The 18,731-nt window shown below is 47.8% G+C and overlaps 1 protein-coding gene across 2 annotated transcripts in view; it reads left to right on the forward strand.

Moving 5' to 3' along the window:
• The window catches only part of THOC2 (THO complex subunit 2), a 1,289,207-nt gene that overhangs the window by 164,368 nt on the left and 1,106,108 nt on the right, over positions 1 to 18,731 (forward strand). The window lies entirely within an intron of this gene.

An 18,731-nucleotide genomic window follows, 5' to 3' on the forward strand; every position in this document is an offset into this window, starting at 1 on the left:
CTCACAATGTCTCTGCAACCGTATTTATCATTTTACTACTCTTTAAACGTAGAACTCTGCATTTGTTTTTAAGCACTTTTGTTTTTTTATGAATCGTCCCCACAGGCCAACCATTTTCTTTACAAGGGATTAGGCTTTTCACTCATTAGTTTTTATCGAGTGAGTACATTTTAAATAATAAAAAGCAACTTGTGCCCAATAAGTGAATTTGCCTATCTACCCAAAGAGTCATTTCCAGTGTTGGTTGGAGGACCACTGCAAACTTACTGAACTGTTTTGTGTTAGTTTCCTCCACCAGGGCTGTGATTTTTCTCCCGAGTGATCCGTAGTTGGGTCAACAGTGCCCTCTTAGCCGCATCCTACTGGTTTGCCACAGGCCTGTGGTAGTCCTCATGCTCACTGTCTCTACCAAGGCTCAACAATTCCGCACCATTTTTTGCTGGCTGGAATCGCCCTCTATAACTCCAGAAATTGTATCCCTTGTTTTCAGTTATTATATTGTTTCTAAGTGTTTATTACTGTCGTTTTGTAGTTTGTCCGGTATTGAAAAAAAAAGAAAGAATAATGTATTCTTTGTTTTTCTGGATGTTTCAAATATGCGTTTTTTTAAAGCACTGAGTGGTATTATCAGGTAATGAGCTAATTGTATATTTTTCGTGGTTCAGGAAGTCGTTGTTAGGAAAGTAGTGGTTTAGCATTGTTCGTGGTTCAGCATTCGTGGTTTAGGACTTCGTCGTTAAGGAAGTAGTGGTTTAATCATAGAACCAACCAGGCTTTACAGGGCAAACCTCATGCCAGAGGGAAAGCTTCTACTACAGCTCTCCTTCGTAACATTCCGATATCTGAGATTTGTAAGGCGGCTACATGGCGTTCAGTACATACCTTTACCTGCCATTATTGCCTAGATTCAGATGCACAGGGCGATGCCCAAGTGGGACAGGCCTCTTTGAGGAATTTGTTTGCATAACTGCATTGTAAATGTGATGTTGATTCATATTTTTGCTGTGTATTTGATTGGTCCTCTGCAAGACTTTGGGTATGGGTTTGCTAATCGATTCATAGATTGACTATTGATGAGTATCCCCTGGATGAGAAGGATTAGTTACTTGCCTGTAATCCTAGTTCTCATCCAGGGGTATACTCATCAAAGTCATAAGCGACCAACCCACCTCCCCAGACGAGCATTATTGCAAAGTTATATGTTACTGTGGATCTATTCAGGTGTTTATGCACCTCCAAAAAGAACTGACCTAACTGCCACCTGTGGTGCATCATGGGAGCAGGGGGTCGCCTTCAGGTCTTAAAGCCACGGTACCCCTACTGTAATGCCTTAAAGGCAAGGTGTCAGTTTTTCTTTGTTTCTTTATACTCTACTTCAGCCTACTGGCAAATGCCTTTAATTACAGCTTTTGCCATAGCAATAAAGCATTGTTGTATGCAAATGTTTACTGCTCTCTTTCTTCATTAGGGGTTGGGAGAGTATAGCTAGTATTATGCAAACCTATGTAATTTTCAGCATCTTTGCCATTTTGGAAATATTTTAGGCTGCATGTGTATATATATATATCTATATCTCGCTCCAGGACCCTCACATGGGCAGGGATTATTTATAGATTATGACTTTGAGTATACCCCTGGATGAGAACTAGGATTACAGGTAAGTAACTAATCCTTATTTCCCCACCCATTTTTGGATGGTATGTTCATATATCCTTTTACGCTCTTACACTCTGATTCTTCCTATGTGGGGATTACTCATGTTCTTCTTCCCTCCCACCTTCCCCTGTCTTCTCTTCATTTCTTGATTCTGTTACAGTCAATCGGATTGGGGTCTCTTGACTGTGCCTCAGTCAATAGGTCTCTGTAGGGTGTATGGTTACACATTCTCTCTTGTTGCCGACTTGCGGTAGCTTATCGTGAGGCATATTGCTCCGGTCTTGTTGCCCTTCCGAGTTTCATCCTGTGGTTGCAGGCTTCTTGTTGTTTGCCATGACATTCATTTCCAACGCTGTTCTGCCTCATGGGAGGGCACAGTTTTCGCTTTAGCGACACTGTTTCTAGGAGCAGCTACTCTGCTCTTTCCTTCAATTCATCTCACTATACAGTGCTGTTTCACTGTCCTTTATGGTGATGCTTCTCATCCGTCTATTCTTTTTGTCATTGTTTCAATGCCGTTTCATATTTTTTGGCACACTGTTCCCATTCTCTCACAGATTTAATGGTGGCTCTGCTTTGTTGCGCGGAATATTTTCACTGAAGAAACCCAACGTCAGCGCACCAGGAGGGACTTGTATGGCTCCACTGACATCATGTCTGTGGGCAGCGTCCGGGCGGAGCCATGAGGCGCCGTCTCCCGGCGCGCAGAGGTACTGCTGGTAAAAATCCTCCGGATCCAGTCTTACGCCCGGGGGATATTCCAAGTTAAGAAATCTACAGCTAGACTGTGTCTCTACCAGATACATCGTTACCGAAGGTAAGTAACTCATTCATCCAACACAAAAAGTTTCCCCTGCATCCTCAGCTCTCCGGTCTTGGGGATCACAACAGACTGTACCTCGACCTCCCCCAGCCCTCCAACTTACGTGCCTAGCTGGTGGTCACCTTCAACCAGCCTCCTGGTCTGAGCCTGCAGCCTCATTGTGCGATTGAGAACCTCCACTGACCTGAGCTCGGGCCATGGACGGTGGGTGCAGAGTGGTGCGGATTTGTGCTTTCTAGCCAGAGGTTGCAGAAGAACAAATCTGGTATTTACGGGAGACCAGGTCTTTGTGGTTGAAGGCAGGCAGGTCCTCTGGGGTTTTCAAGGTACACCCTCCATCTTCAAGATGTCATAGACTGAGAGTTGTGCTTTTCTTGTTGTTGCTGGATCTAAGGAAGGAAGGTTCAGGGTGCCTCTAAATACTAAATTTAGGGGTGTTACAGGTAGGTAAAGGGCAGGGACCAATGGGTCCCTTCCCTGGGGTGGGTACACCTCTTATTCTGCTGCTCTCCAGAGAGAGGGGGGCAGGAGCCTGTCCCTGGTTGGCTGGGTCCCCCCATCCTCAAGATGTCAGGGATTCGAGGTTGTGCTTCACCTCGCCTTCCCCACCTGAGTGGTAGAGTTGGCATAGGTGGGCCTACCTCTCTTCCTCACTTGTTTTACCCGCCGGTTCTCCCGCCCTAACTGGGGGTCAGAACCAGTGGGGACCAGTTGTTGAGAGCAGCAAGTGGCCTGAGGAAGCTCACAAAGGCGGCAAGCCTTTGAAGCTTCCCTTAATGAAACCTCCCCATCCTAGGGGAGGAGGCTTGGCATCTCGTCCAAGTATGTGCATTGTTTGAGGCCCCAGAGAGCAGCAGGCTCTCGACCGAGGGGTCCAGAAACATGGCTGGTGGTGGCACCTGAAAGCAGCCACTCAGCCTGGACACTAGTGGTAGGTTAGTTTTCAGGGGCCATCTCCAAGATGCCCTCTGTGTGCATTTTTCATTAAATCCCACACTGGCATCAGTGTGGGTTTAATATGCTGAGAAGTTTGATACCAAACTTCTCAGTTTTCAGTGTAGCCATTATGGTGCTGTGGAGTTCTTAATGACCATCTCCCCGCATCATATACTTTTAATGGCAGCACTGCACTTATAATGTCTAAGAATGGACTTAGACACTGTAGGGGTACAGGGCTCGTGCACCTGTACCCTCACCACTGGTATAGTACACCCAGCTAGAGGGGTGACTGATCTATGCCAGGGCAATGGGTTGTAGGCATGGCACACAGAGATGTGTCAAAATGTTTCAAAGGTGGTGAGATGCACACCAATGTGCTCCAATGTAAACATGCTTAACTGTTTCAGATCTGTACTGACGTGCTCACTTGCTTCGAGCCCCGCCCAATTAGCACTGTGTAACTGAACAAAATGCGAAGGAACCTCATGTGATTCTTTTTCAAGGTGCACAGCCAAATTCCTCACTGAATGAATCCAATAAATCGAAATGTATTTGTTTAATCTTAACTTTTTTTTCCGTTTCCTCCTTCATTTTTCTCCTTGTTTAATTCATATGTAATTGATTCATTTTACTAATTTCTGTTTTGATAAAAAATTCTCCATACAAACACAGGAACTGCATCCGAGAATTTTGTATCAAAACGGAAATGAGTAAAATGAATCCATTACATATGAATTAAACAAGCAGGAAAGTGAAGGAGAAAACGGAAAAAAGTGAAGAATAAACAAATACATTTCGATTTATTGGATTAATTCAGTGAGGAATTTGGCTGTGCACCTTGAAAAGTAATCACATGAGGTTCCTTCACATTTCACACAGAGATGTGCCGTGTTGACTCTTCACTTTGTTCTGCACCAAAACACGCAGCCTGCAAAGGCAGTGTGCAAGTGTAATGGTACAGGACCTCTAAGGGTGGCACAATAAGTGCTACAGCCCATCGGATCGGATGCTAAGCATGGGCAACACGCTATACTAATCTTTGCACTAACGGAAGATTTTCCCTGATGAAGGGCCCCCTATGAGCCCGATATGCATTGGAATCATTGAAAAAGATTTTGAGTGACGTTGCTACTGGATGACATTATCATTGTTGATACAAAAGGAGCATATCTGTATAGATTGAATAAAGATTCAATACAACAGTAAAATCAGCCTTTTCCAAGTGTCCCCTAACTCACTTTTCACTGGGAGCAGTGATGTCTTAACCCCTTCTATGTTCACGACGAGCTCAGCTCGTCATGAGTTACGCCTCTCGTACACTCATGACGAGCTCAGCTCGTCATGTAACGCAGGTTTTTCAAAAACCCAGCGCACAGCGGGAAAACTGCTAGCGCGCAAGGTGTTAATTGGTGCTGTTTGGGGATCTGCTGTGGACCTCTGCCAGTTTGGCCTACTGAGCCTTCAAATCCCTATTAATTTGCCATTGAACCACATAGATCAGGCCTATATATTTTCCTCAGTCACCACCTTGATGGCTTCCCATTCAATACCTCAGGAAGTGCTGGTGGCTCGTTTCAATCAAAATATTCTGTTAGGACTGTCCCTATATCCTCAAATGCAGTGGGATCCGAAAGCATTCCAGAAGGCTGTCTCCATGAGGTAGACGTTCTGGGGCTACTTCCATGATGATGTCCACCATTAATGGTGCGTGGTCTGATCAGTATCTACTGAGATATTACGTTTTTTGAATAGCCGGGGCAGGGTGGGTCGCAACTAATATGCAATACAGTCTACTGTATGAGTTGTGGGTTAAGGATCGGCAGGAGATTTCCTGTGTCAATGGGTGAAGTGCCCACCATCTATCCACACATATCCGGGTGTTCTTTGCCTCTCTTAGTTTTCATGTCATCCAAAGGTTTTGTGTCTTGTCGTGGTGGGGAATGACCAAGTGTATGATCAAGGAACCAAATGAACATGGTGTCATTGTATATGGCATAGAGGCTTTTACATCTTGTGGGTAAAACCCATGATAGTCTTTAGTAGGGGCATAAATGGTAGGATGGTGATGCCCCTTTCATCCACCATAACTGATAACAAGAGGTACCTGCTTTCAATATCTGCTTTGGAGTAATGCAATTTAAACAGTACGCCGGGTGCAATTCAAATGGTTACTCCCCTGGAGTAGACCGAGTACGTGGAAGATACCAATTTCCCACCATTTATTTGGTGAGCTTCGTGACCTCAGAATCAGTTAGGTGAGTCTCCTGGAGACAGGCTATGTTGACACCAGTGCATTACAAAAAAGAGAGTACTCTTATCTCCTTTTGAATGTACTTTGTCCACTAACATTTCATGTTATTATTTTGTTTTGCATTCTGTAGCTTGTAGGAGGCTGGCTTTTTATGTAATATATCAAAATGAGGTATACTATGTAGAAAGTTCAGATGACCCTTATTGGCTTACAGGGCTACTCTTTTGGACATGTCCTTTGATGGTCGTTGCTTGTTTGGCGACAAGCCGGACAATGCGCTTGAGCCCTTTATGGATTCCAGGGCCACGGCCAGGTCCTTGGGCCTCGCATCCACCTCCTACTCAGTGCAGTCAGTCTTTTTTTATCCAGTATTTGGGTGTCTTTCATAGATTCACATGCCTGAATCATTCCCCGTCGTCGAGACGGGAGCCTCCGGTACATAAAAAAGTAATGTCCTAAGACATACATAAAGAGAATAGGTCTAAGGGTCTAACCTTAGTAACCTATCTAGGTCCTTATGCAGGAAGGACCAAATAGAGTAGGCTCCAGGGTCCCACCTTGGTAGCCTATCTGTGTCCTTTTGTAAAAAAAGGACCAAAACAAAAGGAACAACCAATCAGCTACTACCTCCCTCTAGAACCTTCCTGTGAGGAGCCTCAGTCTCTCAGATTTTCTACCGCACGTTGTGCTAGGGAGTCTCCACCTGAGTTCTCCTCAGGAATATCGTATTTTCTCCAAACTTCACAGTTTTTTCGACTTTCTACTATGGCTGACGTCAAGAAAAGAGCACTTTTCCGTCCCTGTGCCTCCTGTGGTAAACTAAGGCTCCACGTGGACGACGAACATGAGGAATGCCTGTATTGCCTCTACCCTCACCACAAGACCATCGACTGCAAGATTTGCCGTAAGTTCTCCGTCAAAACCCAGAAAGACCGGGAAGGGAGACTTCTTATCTGGCTGAACAGGCTCAAAGACAAACCGACCGACCTCATTTCCGAGGGTGGGAGCATGTCGGTCGCCTCACAACTTTCCCTGAAGAGGCCTAGGGCTTCCTCGCCTGGCCACTCAGCGACCCCTCCTAAGAGGTCTAAAAAGGCTTCAGAGGGCAAGCCTGCCGTATCTAGCAAGGACCTTCCTGTCCCTAGGAAGCAACCACTGCTTACGGTGACGACGGCGCAATCGGCGACCACCTCATCGCCTAAAACCGTCTCAACATCGACGACGACGGTATCGACGACGATGGCATCGTCGGCGTCCTCCTCATCGACGACTCTAACCTACTCGTCGTCAGCAGGACGACCGATTTCATCCTCCGCACCGTCGACGACAAGACCGTCGACGAGGACATCGACGACGGCACCGTCGACGAGGGCGTCGACGACAGCACCGTCGACGAAGACGTCGACGACGACACCGTCGACGAAAGTCACACCGTCGACGAAGCCGTCGACGAGGGACACTCCGTCGACGAAGGGCGCTCCGTCGACGGCGGCGCCGACGACGAAGCAGTCGACGAAGGAAACGCTGCTTAAAGCTCCGTCGACGAGAGGGTCGTCGACGGATGCACCGTCGACGAAGACTATACCGACGGCTACTGGTACCTGGAAAGAATCCGAGCTCTTGTCACACGCAATGGACGCTCAGACTTCCCATGTCTCCATTAGGATCACCAAAAGGCAGATCACTCCGGAGATGACCTCACCTAGTAAGGTCCAACAGCTGACACCATCCTGCTTCTTACAGGACCAGGAGCCGGAGGAGGAGGAGGAGTTTACCCAAGCCACTAGTCCTTCCGACCTAATTGTCAAGTGCCAGAGTACGGACGAAGAGCAGGAGGTTGAGGAATCGACCCCTCCAGTAGTGCCTACCCAAGTCCACACCCAGGTGACCCCAATGGTGTGCTTGCCGGCCTCATTGGTTGCAGACTTGAGCTTTCTCGTCCAAGACTACAAACTGCGGTTTCCGCAGAAAGCCACCCCTACTGTCCCACCAACCCCGCAGCCATCTGTGCCCGTTCCTGCACAAGGGACAAGACCTAGGCCCCCTCCACTGGTCCTTCCTAGGACACAGGACCCTGCTCAAGACCCTATCTCGTCCGAGGAAGAGGACAGAGAACATGAAGAAGGGGAAGTCCGAGATGATGATACGGACGTGGATGCGGACCAGGACTATGTTACTCACTCTCCAGCCTCTCCGGAGCCACAATCTTCTGAGTCTCCACCTGCTGATATTGGAGGTTTCCATAACCTCATGGAAAGGGCTGCCAAAAGGTTCCATATGTCAATGGAATCTCAGGAAACTGAATGTTTCCTCTATGACTTTAAAGAACCAACTAAGAAAACTACTAGATCGATTCCGATCATTGATTATCTACTCAAACAGGGCAAGCAGCTCATGCAATCTCCAGCTTCCCTACAGGTAATCGTACCCAAACTGGATAAAAAGTACAGAGCTACGTCTTCAGCTCCAGCATGCCTCACGGGTCACCCCAAGGCGGACTCTGTGGTCACCCAGGCGGCGCAGAAGAACTCGCGTAACCCTGCATCACCTTTATCGACACCACCAGATAAAGAAGGCAGGAAGTTAGATGCAGTTGGGAAACGCTTTTCCACTACCTCTGCGACAACGGTGAAAATTGCCAATTCCATCGCCCTTCTTGGGCGTTACAACCGCCAACTCTGGGCGGACATCGCGCCCTACATTGCCGACCTGCCGGAAGATGCTAAAGCGGAGGCACACTCGCTCCTCCTTGAGGGCCAAACATCGGCCTCAGAACTGATAGACTGCGCCATTGACGTGGCCATGACTGGATTCAGACAGCTGGCGGGAGCTGCTGTCCTGCGACGCCAAGGCTGGCTTAAAGCCACCTCTTTCAGACAGGAGGTCCAGACCAAGATCTTAGATATGCCCTATGATGGCGATCACCTATTCGGCGAGAAGATTGACGAAGCCCTCACTGCAATTAAAAAGGACACTGACACAGCCAGAGCCCTGGGCACTCTGCAATCTCGCACTCAGTCCTTTCGTGCCAACAGGGGGAGGGGACAATCCTCCTATAGAGGATCTTATCAAAACAAGTCCTCTTACTCTTACTCTCAGGGTAAAACGCAATTTCAACAGCGCCAAAACCAGTCGGGACGTCAGTCCTCCTTCAATAAATCGTCCTACAGAGGGAAAGGACAGAAGAGACCAGCAGGCAATCGACAATGACTTTTCCAATTGGCCAGCCCCTCCACCATCGCTTCCCTTGCGACTTGGAGGGAAGCTTTCCTTTTACCTTCAAAACTGGCGGCAAATAACGACAGACCGGTGGGTTCTACAACTCCTTCAATTCGGCCACTCTCTAGAATTCCTCTCAAACCCTCCTCAGACACCACCTGTCAAGCGTCCTCACAGACACCTGCGGCTGCTTCGGCAAGAACTAACATCCATGCTCCAGAAAGGCGCGATAGAAAAAGTTCCACACGCCCAGATGGGGGAGGGCTTCTATTCCCACTTCTTCCTCATCCACAAGAAGGGGAAGAAATGGCGTCCAATTCTCGACTTAAGAGCCCTCAACGTGTTTCTCAAGAAGCAATCGTTTCGAATGGTCACGCTACAGGAGATCCTGGGACTCCTGGAAAAAGGCGATTACATGACATCACTCGACCTACAGGACGCCTATTACCACATCCCTATCCTCAAGGGTCACAGAAAGTTCCTAAGGTTTGCAGTCGCAGGGATACACTACCAATTCCGCGTACTCCCCTTCGGCCTCAAATCTGCTCCAAGGATCTTTACGAAATGCCTTTCTCCGGTCGCAGCCTATCTCCGCCAGCAGGGACACCAGGTCTTCCCTTACCTGGACGACTGGCTGGTAAAAGCTCCGTCGAGAGCAGCCGCAGCTGCATCTTCCAGCGCCTGTCTGCATCTTTTCCGCCGCCTTGGACTGACCCTCAACAGGGAAAAGTCATCCCTGACACCAGCTCGAGTCATCACCTTCCTAGGAGCTACCCTGGACACGGATTGCACGAAGGCCTTTCCATCACAGGAGAGAAAGTCGAAACTCATCTCCTTGGCCAAGTCAGTGGCATCCAAACAGTCTCTGACCGTCCGCCTCTTCAAATCGCTCCTTGGCATGATGTCGTCATGTATCCTTCTCATCCCTCACTGCCGCCTAAAAATGCGCCCCCTTCAGGAAGAACTGTCAAAACAATGGACACAAGCGAAGGGATCCTTCGAGGACCGCTTACGAGTCACTCAACATCTAATCAACAGTCTACAATGGTGGACTTCAGACAAACACCTGTCGCAAGGACTACCGTTCCTGCTTCCGGCGCAACCACATATCATCACCACGGATGCATCCTTGGAGGGCTGGGGTGCAGTCCTACAAGAACTGCAGACCAACGGAAAATGGTCGCCACAGGAGTCCAAGCTCCACATCAACATTCTAGAGCTACGGGCGGTCTTCCTGGCGCTCCAATCGTTCCTCCCGCGCATCAGAAACTCCCCAGTGCTAGTCAGGACGGACAACACCACGACTATGCACTACCTGAACAAACAGGGTGGGACGCGCTCGCTATCTCTCTCTCGAGAATCTCAGAGAGTTTGGAACTGGCTTCTACAACATGGCATCACCCTCAAAGCCGAATACGTTCCAGGCAAGGACAATGTCCTGGCGGACGCCCTCAGCAGAGAACAGTCCCTATCCCACGAATGGGAGTTAGACGAGAGTGCATTGAACCACATCTTCACGAAGTGGGGGACACCACAGATAGACCTCTTCGCCACCAGGGAGAACGCCAGATGCCCAAGCTTCGCAAGCAGGCTTCCCCAACCAGGAACTCTAGGGAATGCATTTTCAATAGCTTGGCAGAACGTGTTTGCTTACGCCTTTCCGCCATTCCCACTGATACCCAGAGTAATCAGGAAAATGAAATCGGAGCCCTGCACTCTAATCCTCATCGCCCCATCCTGGCCGAGGCAGCACTGGTACACGGAGCTCCACCGTCTATCCGTCCACCCACCTCTTCGTCTTCACAGTCACCCAACCCTGCTCACGATGTCTCACGGGCAGGTTCTCCACCCGAACCTGGGCCCTCTGAAATTGTCAGCCTGGCTCCTGACTACCGTGAGTTCAGCCATCTAAACATCCCACAAGAGTGCAAAGATGTCCTGTCCAACGCCAGAGCTAACAGCACAAAAAAGACCTATACTCTCAAGTGGAAACGCTTCTGCATCTGGTGTGAAAAGGAGGGTCTACACCCCTTCCGGGTCACTCCCCAACAACTCCTGCCATACCTTCTACACCTGGCGCACTCAGGCCTGGCCCATGCGTCCATCAAGGTCCACTTGGCAGCGATTTCTAGGTTCACTCGAACTTCTAGGGGCCCCTCTCTGTGGGCGGACAGACTCATTAAGCAATTTCTGAAAGGCCTCTTTAGGTCCTTCCCTAGACCAAAACCTGTCCCTCCAACGTGGCAGCTCAACATAGTTCTTCACCAGCTGATGAAACATCCCTTCGAACCTATCCACAAGTCTGACATAAAATTCCTGTCGTGGAAGACAGCCCTCCTACTTGCTCTGACCTCGGCCAGAAGAGTAGGCGAGCTACAGGCCCTTTCCGTCCAGGACCCATTCCTTCAATTCAAGGAGGACAGAGTCATCCTGCGTACCAACCCACGTTTCATACCCAAAGTCCCTTCGGACTTCCATCTTAATGAGCCGGTGGTTCTTAAATCATTCTTTCCGAACCCATCTACCCCGGCTGAGAGATCACTGCACTCTTTAGACCTTCAAAGATGCCTAAAATTCTATCTTGACAGAACAAGACAATTCAGGAAGTCATCCCAACTCTTTGTCGCATTCAGCAGGCCTAGGAAAGGCATGCCCTTAACTAAACAGAGCATATCACGACGGATCTCCTCAGCCATAACTCTCTGCCACGAGAAGGCAGGAAGACCTCTGGACTCACGGGCCAAAGCCCACTCCACCAGAGCCATGTCTACGTCTGCGGCACTATTTGCTGGAGTGCCACTCCTAGACATATGTAGAGCGGCGACCTGGAAGTCCCCGCATACCTTCACCAGGCACTACTGCTTGGACGCTGAGCTGACGAAAGACGCAGCAGTGGGCAGAGCAGTGCTTCGCCATCTATTCCAGTGAGGTGAGCCCTCCTACTTCCCACCATCCTTGACTGGTATGCACATTTCTTTGTTACTAGATTCTGCATGACATTGTATGCTGTTGTTTTTTTCCTACAGTCACAAATGTTCATTTCTTGCAGTAATATACTGTCTGTATCTTCACAGAATGTGCATATTGTATTGCTTGCTACTCTGATTCAGGCATGTGAATCTATGAAAGACACCCAAATACTGGATAAGAAATGCGTTACTTACCTGTAACTGCAGTTATCCAGTATTAGTGTCTTTCATAGATTCACATGCACCCTCCCGCCTCCCCTGGAAGGACTCACCTCTCTCTACAGGTTTACACCTATCCAACTTGGTGCGTACGAAAATCTGAGAGACTGAGGCTCCTCACAGGAAGGTTCTAGAGGGAGGTAGTAGCTGATTGGTTGTTCCTTTTGTTTTGGTCCTTTTTTTACAAAAGGACACAGATAGGCTACCAAGGTGGGACCCTGGAGCCTACTCTATTTGGTCCTTCCTGCATAAGGACCTAGATAGGTTACTAAGGTTAGACCCTTAGACCTATTCTCTTTATGTATGTCTTAGGACATTACTTTTTTATGTACCGGAGGCTCCCGTCTCGACGACGGGGAATGATTCAGGCATGTGAATCTATGAAAGACACTAATACTGGATAACTGCAGTTACAGGTAAGTAACGCATTTCTTCCTTTTCGTGGCTACGGATGGGGTGCCCCACCATACCCCGCCCAGAGCCACAGGCCTGCGCATGCTGTCCAGTCTCTATGTGGCCGGAAACGTGGGACCCACCGTCGTGGGTCTGGGACCCAGTCCACCATCGCCCCCTCTTCAGCAGCCTCCAAGCCCTTTCAGGGCCACCGTTTGCCAGTGGGCAGCAGGATTCGACATAACCTCCCCCACTGGCTCAACATTACATTGGAAAGGTGGGTTTTGCAGATAGTCCAAAGGGGCTACTCCCTCCCCTTCGAGACTACCCCTCCATTCATGCCACCTCAGGCCCATTGCATGTCTTAAGATCACTTGGCTCTTCTCCAACAGGAAGTTACGGCTCTGTTGGCCAAGGGATCCATCAAGCGAGTTCCTGCCCCAGAAGTAGGTCATAATTGTTATTCCCACTACTTTCTGGTACCCAATAAGGACAAGGGCCGGTGTCCTATCTTGGATCTCGGGAACATCAACCGCTTCCTCTGGAAGGAGAATTTCAAAATGTTGACACTAGCTCAGGTCCTTTCTGCTCTAGATCCTGGAGACAGAATGATAGCGTTGGACTTGCAGGACGCCTATTTTCACATTCCCCTCCTGCCTGCCCACTGGCGTTAACTGCGGTTCACAGTAGGCCACGAGCCCTTTGTTTACTTTGCTCCACATTGGCCTTACCAGTGCCCCTTGGGTGTTCAGGGAAGTGATGGCAGTGGTAGCAGCTCATCTATGCAGATCAGGGGTTTCAGTCTTTCCCCTATCTCGTCGTCGACTGGCTGTTGAAGGCGGGCTTGCCCCAGGCTGTCATCTCCCACCTCCCGACTACGGTCGTCCTCCTGCGTTCGTTGGGGTTCACCATCAATGTGACGAAGTCACACCTGATTCCCTCTCAGAAGCTCCTTTTCACAGGACTGATTCTGGACATCGCGCATTTTCAGGCATATCCTCCTGATCAGCGAGTCTGGGATATTTGCGCTATGATTCATATTTTTCAGCCTCTATCCTGGGTTTCGGTCAGAATGACCCTGAGACGACTGGGGCTCATGGCCTCCTGCATCTTGCTGGTCGACTATGTCAGGTGGCATATGTGGGCTCTGCAGTGGGACCTGAAGTTCCTGAGGGCACATCATCAAGGTCATTTTTCTGATAGCGTCCAGATCTCGGAGGGCACGGCACGCCAATTACAGTGGTAGGTAGCTAAGAAACCAGGATTGGGTCAATGGCAGATGACCTATCACGCTCCCTTCCCCAACCAGAGTTCACAGTGGTGACCTGAATCACTGCTGGGGTGGTGTGGACTCATGGGAGAGGCGGAGATCAAAGGCCTCTGGTCTCAGGCGGAGTCTAGGCTCCACATCTGCAACAAACAGGGCGGTGTAAGGTTGTGGACCCCTTTTCAGGAGGCTCTCTGCCTTTGGGCATGGCTGGAACATCAGGGCATATCTCTGGTAGTTCAATACCTATCAGGTTCTCTGAACGCCAGGGCAGACTAACTCAGCCGCAGGTGCATGTTGGATCACGAATAACGTCTTCACTCGGAGGTGAGTCAAGGTCTCTTTCAGCAGTGGGGAGAGCCTTGGTTAGATCTATTCGCCACCGATGAGAATGCGCAATGTCAGCACTTCTGCACGTTGGAATTTCCACGGTGGCACTCTCTAGGAGAAGCTTTTCATCGCAAGTAGAGTTGGGGTCTTCTATACGCCTTTCCGCCTATACCACTTCTGCCCAGAGTGCAGAAGAAGATCAAGCGCGACTGGGCCCAAGTCATTCTTGTTGCTCTGGATTGTGCACGAAGAGTATGGTATCCCGAGCTATTGCACATGGCCATAGATCCTCAGATCAGACTGCCTCTTCGGGAGGATCTTTTGTTGCAGCATCAGGGGATGGTCCTCCATCCTAACCTGTCCAGGCTCCACCTCCTTGCATGGAGAAGGAGCAGAGGAGTTGACTGCATTCGACCTTCCTCTTAAAGTCTGTAATGTTACCTTGGCAGCCAGGCGTCTCTCCACCAAAACCGTATACGCCTGTATTGTAGTGGGGCTGAGCCTTGCATTCATACAGTGTTAAGTTAGCATGAGCTTATTAGAAGGTTAAACGCCATTTTACCTTTTGCATTCTTTTGCACACAGCACACTTTAGCTATTGTTTAGAGTTAGGCTGAGTGTTTTGCTTCACATGAGAATAACTTGTTTTTCGACATTGCTTGTCTTGCATCATAAGCTTAGTCTGAACAGTGAGTGCCGAGGCCTTTAAGGTTATATCAACACTGTTGTTATTGTTCGAACTGATCAGCGCACGTTCTAGCCATAACATATATGCAGCTGTGGCCAACTCATATACTGGCGCATTTAATAATACACTGTGTAGGCATGATTGAACACACTTGGAGAACATTCGTATGCTGAGAGCTTGTGCAAAACTTGATGTGAATCACTCCTGCTAATCTTTGAGGTATGGGGTCGCCTATGCAAACCAAAGAGACCTTCTTTAGTTATAAAATAACCTACTAGCAAGGGAGGGTGAAATATAGGTATATATTTAACCTGTTTCCATTTAGCATAACATGCTTTCTCCCTTTGACAACCTTATTTCTTATCATATGTACGGTTGTATTAGCTAAGATGCTGCACCTGAGATAACGGCGATAAAATAAACATTTTACTCGTGTCTTCCTTTACTCCCTGTTCTGGACTGGTATGAGAGTATAACGAAAGAGTGCTCATGTTTCCCACCTTACCTGAGGTGACCTAAGTTGCATGTTCTGGGTTGTCTAATCATTGGCTACTTTGCTATAGGACGAAGAGCTAATGAGACACTGATGCTATTCTGGTAGAGGATTTTGGGTACTAAGGTGAGTTTTTGGCACACTCTAATACACTGAGGTCCTGAGTCTCTGTGCACAGTTCTGTGTTTGAGCAGAATCCCTGCAACAGTAAATGAAACAAGTTTGTGGCATGGTGCTCATCAAAGGCTGTGGATCCCCTTTCTGCCCCCCTTTCAGAGGTTCTCCTCTTAATTCTTTCTTTGGCCCAGCCGTTCTCTGCTCTGGGCTCTCTCAAAGGCCCTTTCTGCATGCCTTCGGCTGCCTGACCAGCCTTCTCTTTTCAAGTCTTTTATTATAAATCGCTTCCTTAAAGGCATTACTCACTTGTTTCCTCCAACCCCTTTTGTAATGCCCCAGTGGGACTATAACCCTGTTCTCACCTATCTTATGTGCGCTCCTTTTTAGCGGCTACATAACTGTCCTCTCAGACTTCTGCCACACTTAAGACTGCCTTTCTGGTTGCCATCACCTCTGCTTGCAGGGAGAGTGAGTTTCAAGCCCTTTCTTCTAAATCTCCTTTCCTGGCTGTTCATCCAGACAAAGTTGTACTTCGCACTATGCCTTCCTTCCTTCCTAAAGTGGTTACCTCCTTCCACGTAAGACAGACCATTACTTATCCCACCTTCTTCCCATCCCGCATCCTTCTAAAGAGGAAGCGAGGCTCCACCATCTGGATCGACGATCGCTTTAATTCTGTCTTGATTGCACAAAACAATTCCGGGTGGATGACCAGCTCTCTGTTGGCTATGTGGGCGCCAAGAAAGGTCGGGCTGTGCAAAAACGAACCATCTCCCGATGGGTCGAACTATGCATCAAAATCTGCTATTCCTTAGCCAAAAAGGATCCAGCGGTTTTGCTCTCCCATTCCACCAGGGCGACGGCAGCCACTACTTCCTTGGGACGAGTCCCCCTTCTTGACATCTGCCAGGCACCTACGTGGGCTTTTCTGCACACGTTTACCAAACACTACCCCCTGGATAGCCAAGTCCGGAGAGACTGCATCTTTGGCTGTTCATTTCTCCAGGACTTTATGGTGTTAACTTGGTTCGCAGACCCACCTCCGAGGTTGGTATTGCTGGGGTATCTATTTTAACGTGAGGAATCTACAACTAATAGTCTCTTTCAGATGAACAAGTTACTTGCCTTCGGTAACGATATATGTGTAAGAGACCTAGATTAGTTATGGATTCCTCACCGCCCCACCCACCCTCCTTGTTCTGCAAACTGACTTATAGGGTAAGGGCCTCCCTTTCAGGGCCCTAGTTTTGTGCACCAGTAGTCAATGTCTTGCATTGCTCTGCGCTTCTGGCGTGGAATGTTGTGTACAGAACTGACGTCAGCGTGCGAGGGTGACGTTTAAGTAGATACCGCAACTTAATTCCTGCAACCATGACGCCAACGACGAACAAGCGAGTCGACCGACGCCACCTATCGACGCGCAGGGGTACTGCTAAAGAAAAAATTCTCCGGATCCAGTCTGATGCCTGGGGGTAATTCTAAAAGGTGAGGAATCCATAACTAATCTGTCTCTTTAGAGCTTTCTCGTTACAGAAGGTAAGTAACTTGTTCGTCAGTAGTATTAAGGATAAAGTCATGTATTTTAATTGATTTTTATTTATGTATCCAACAGATTTTTTGCAGTTTAGCCTTCATTTGAATGTTTGATGAACCCAAAACAACTGGGAAAGTGTGCCAACTTGTTTTTGTTTCATAAACAATACTCAGCCATGTAACCCTAGAGCAGGCTGTTTTCTTCTTCAATTGCTGATATTTGTTTGAATGCAAATCTTTAAATCTGCTTAAAAATTGAATATTTTCTATAGGTTAGTAGTTAGGAGAGTTGGTCTGAGGTCTTAGTCAATTTGTTTTTTTTATTGGGTTGAATTTGTGCCAATTTGTCTTTTTATGAAATGTTCTAGACTCTTAGGAATGATTGATTGTTGATCTGGCTAGAATGGCTCTGTTCATATTGAGGCCTTTGTGTTTGAAAACATTAGCTTGGCATTGGGTCACTCGTGATCCTGAGATTTTTATACCTCGTGTTCCAAGGACAGTGTTTGATTTGTTTTTTTGTAGTTCTTCCCGGTCAAGGCTCCTCGCACCTCTGGGGGGGGGAAACTTAAACAAGTCTCATTTTTTGTTGAGACTTGGAACATTTTCAGTCTAAAACCTCTTATCTCTAGTGTGAGTAACTTGCTTCAAGGATCTGGCCTTAAGTTCCACAGTGAAGGCAGCCCTATCGGGGAGGATTTTTTCTTCTCAAAACATGAGAAAGTACCTTTTTGCGTTGGGCATTAGAAACATTTTTGACTTCAGACAGAGCTCTATCGCGGTCAGCCTTAAATTCTGTGAAAGTCCTGGGCTACTGCTTCCATAGACTATTACTGGAGCACTGTGCTTTTTTCATTTTAAGAATTAATATTACTGAGTACCTTTATTGGTTTTCTCGTTTAGGTCTTTCTTTACTCATAAACATTTTCTCTTTATTTTAAAATTAGTTGTGAAGTTTGTGTGTTTCATGTTACTTTTTCTACAGTGTTTGCACTACTTAAATACATTAACATTGCTATTGATTTGACCCTGGCTTCTTCGTCTCCTGTTACCAGGGATTAAGCAGAGATTTATTTAATTTGTCCTAACCAAATATTAATCCACTGTCGTGTTTATATCTAGGACCCTTATTCGATATTCCCGATTTATGCCCTTGTGAGGTTATAATCAATAATATCCTGATAAAGGCATAAGAATCAGATCCATATTCAGTAATAGCCCATGCAGTCCAAAGCACCGCACAGCTACTCCCATCGACTCCTAGAAAGCACAACGCGTTCTTTAAACAAACCAAGCCTCCAGCAGCCCTGGAAATCCCCCTGATTTTGTTTAGCTTTGAACAAGAACTCCTGAAGTCCAGAAAGAACTGTTAGTTCTTAGTGACGTCTTATGTCCAACCTTACGTCAAACCCGGCACCTTCCAGGTATAAAATACCAACAGTTGCCTTAAGCATACACACAGTGGTTTTGAGCAGAGCGGCCATCTACTTGCCCAAGAGCCCAGCTGATGCGAGAAGCCCACGGAAGCCGCCCCTCCCGTTTGACGCACTGAGAGAGACGCTGTCTTTTTCTCCAGCCGAGAAAATTCAGCTCCGGTGCTTCCAGCCTACCCTTACGGGTTGCTGGAATATCGAGTCCTGAGGAAAGAGATACCAGACCTCCCACATTCTATTACCAAGGTATGGAGCTGACTAAACCCTTAAGAGAATTCTTGATGCAGATTCTTGGCAAAAATATCTTAACCGACTTAACTTAAACTGCTACTTACTCATCCCCTCCCATGTGTTAGGATTAGGTCAGGTACACCGGGGTAGGCTTATTTAGAAGCACCAGT

Source organism: Lissotriton vulgaris, chromosome 4_1 (assembly GCF_964263255.1).
Source record: "Lissotriton vulgaris chromosome 4_1, aLisVul1.2, whole genome shotgun sequence".
Classification (NCBI taxonomy): Eukaryota; Metazoa; Chordata; class Amphibia; order Caudata; family Salamandridae; genus Lissotriton; species Lissotriton vulgaris.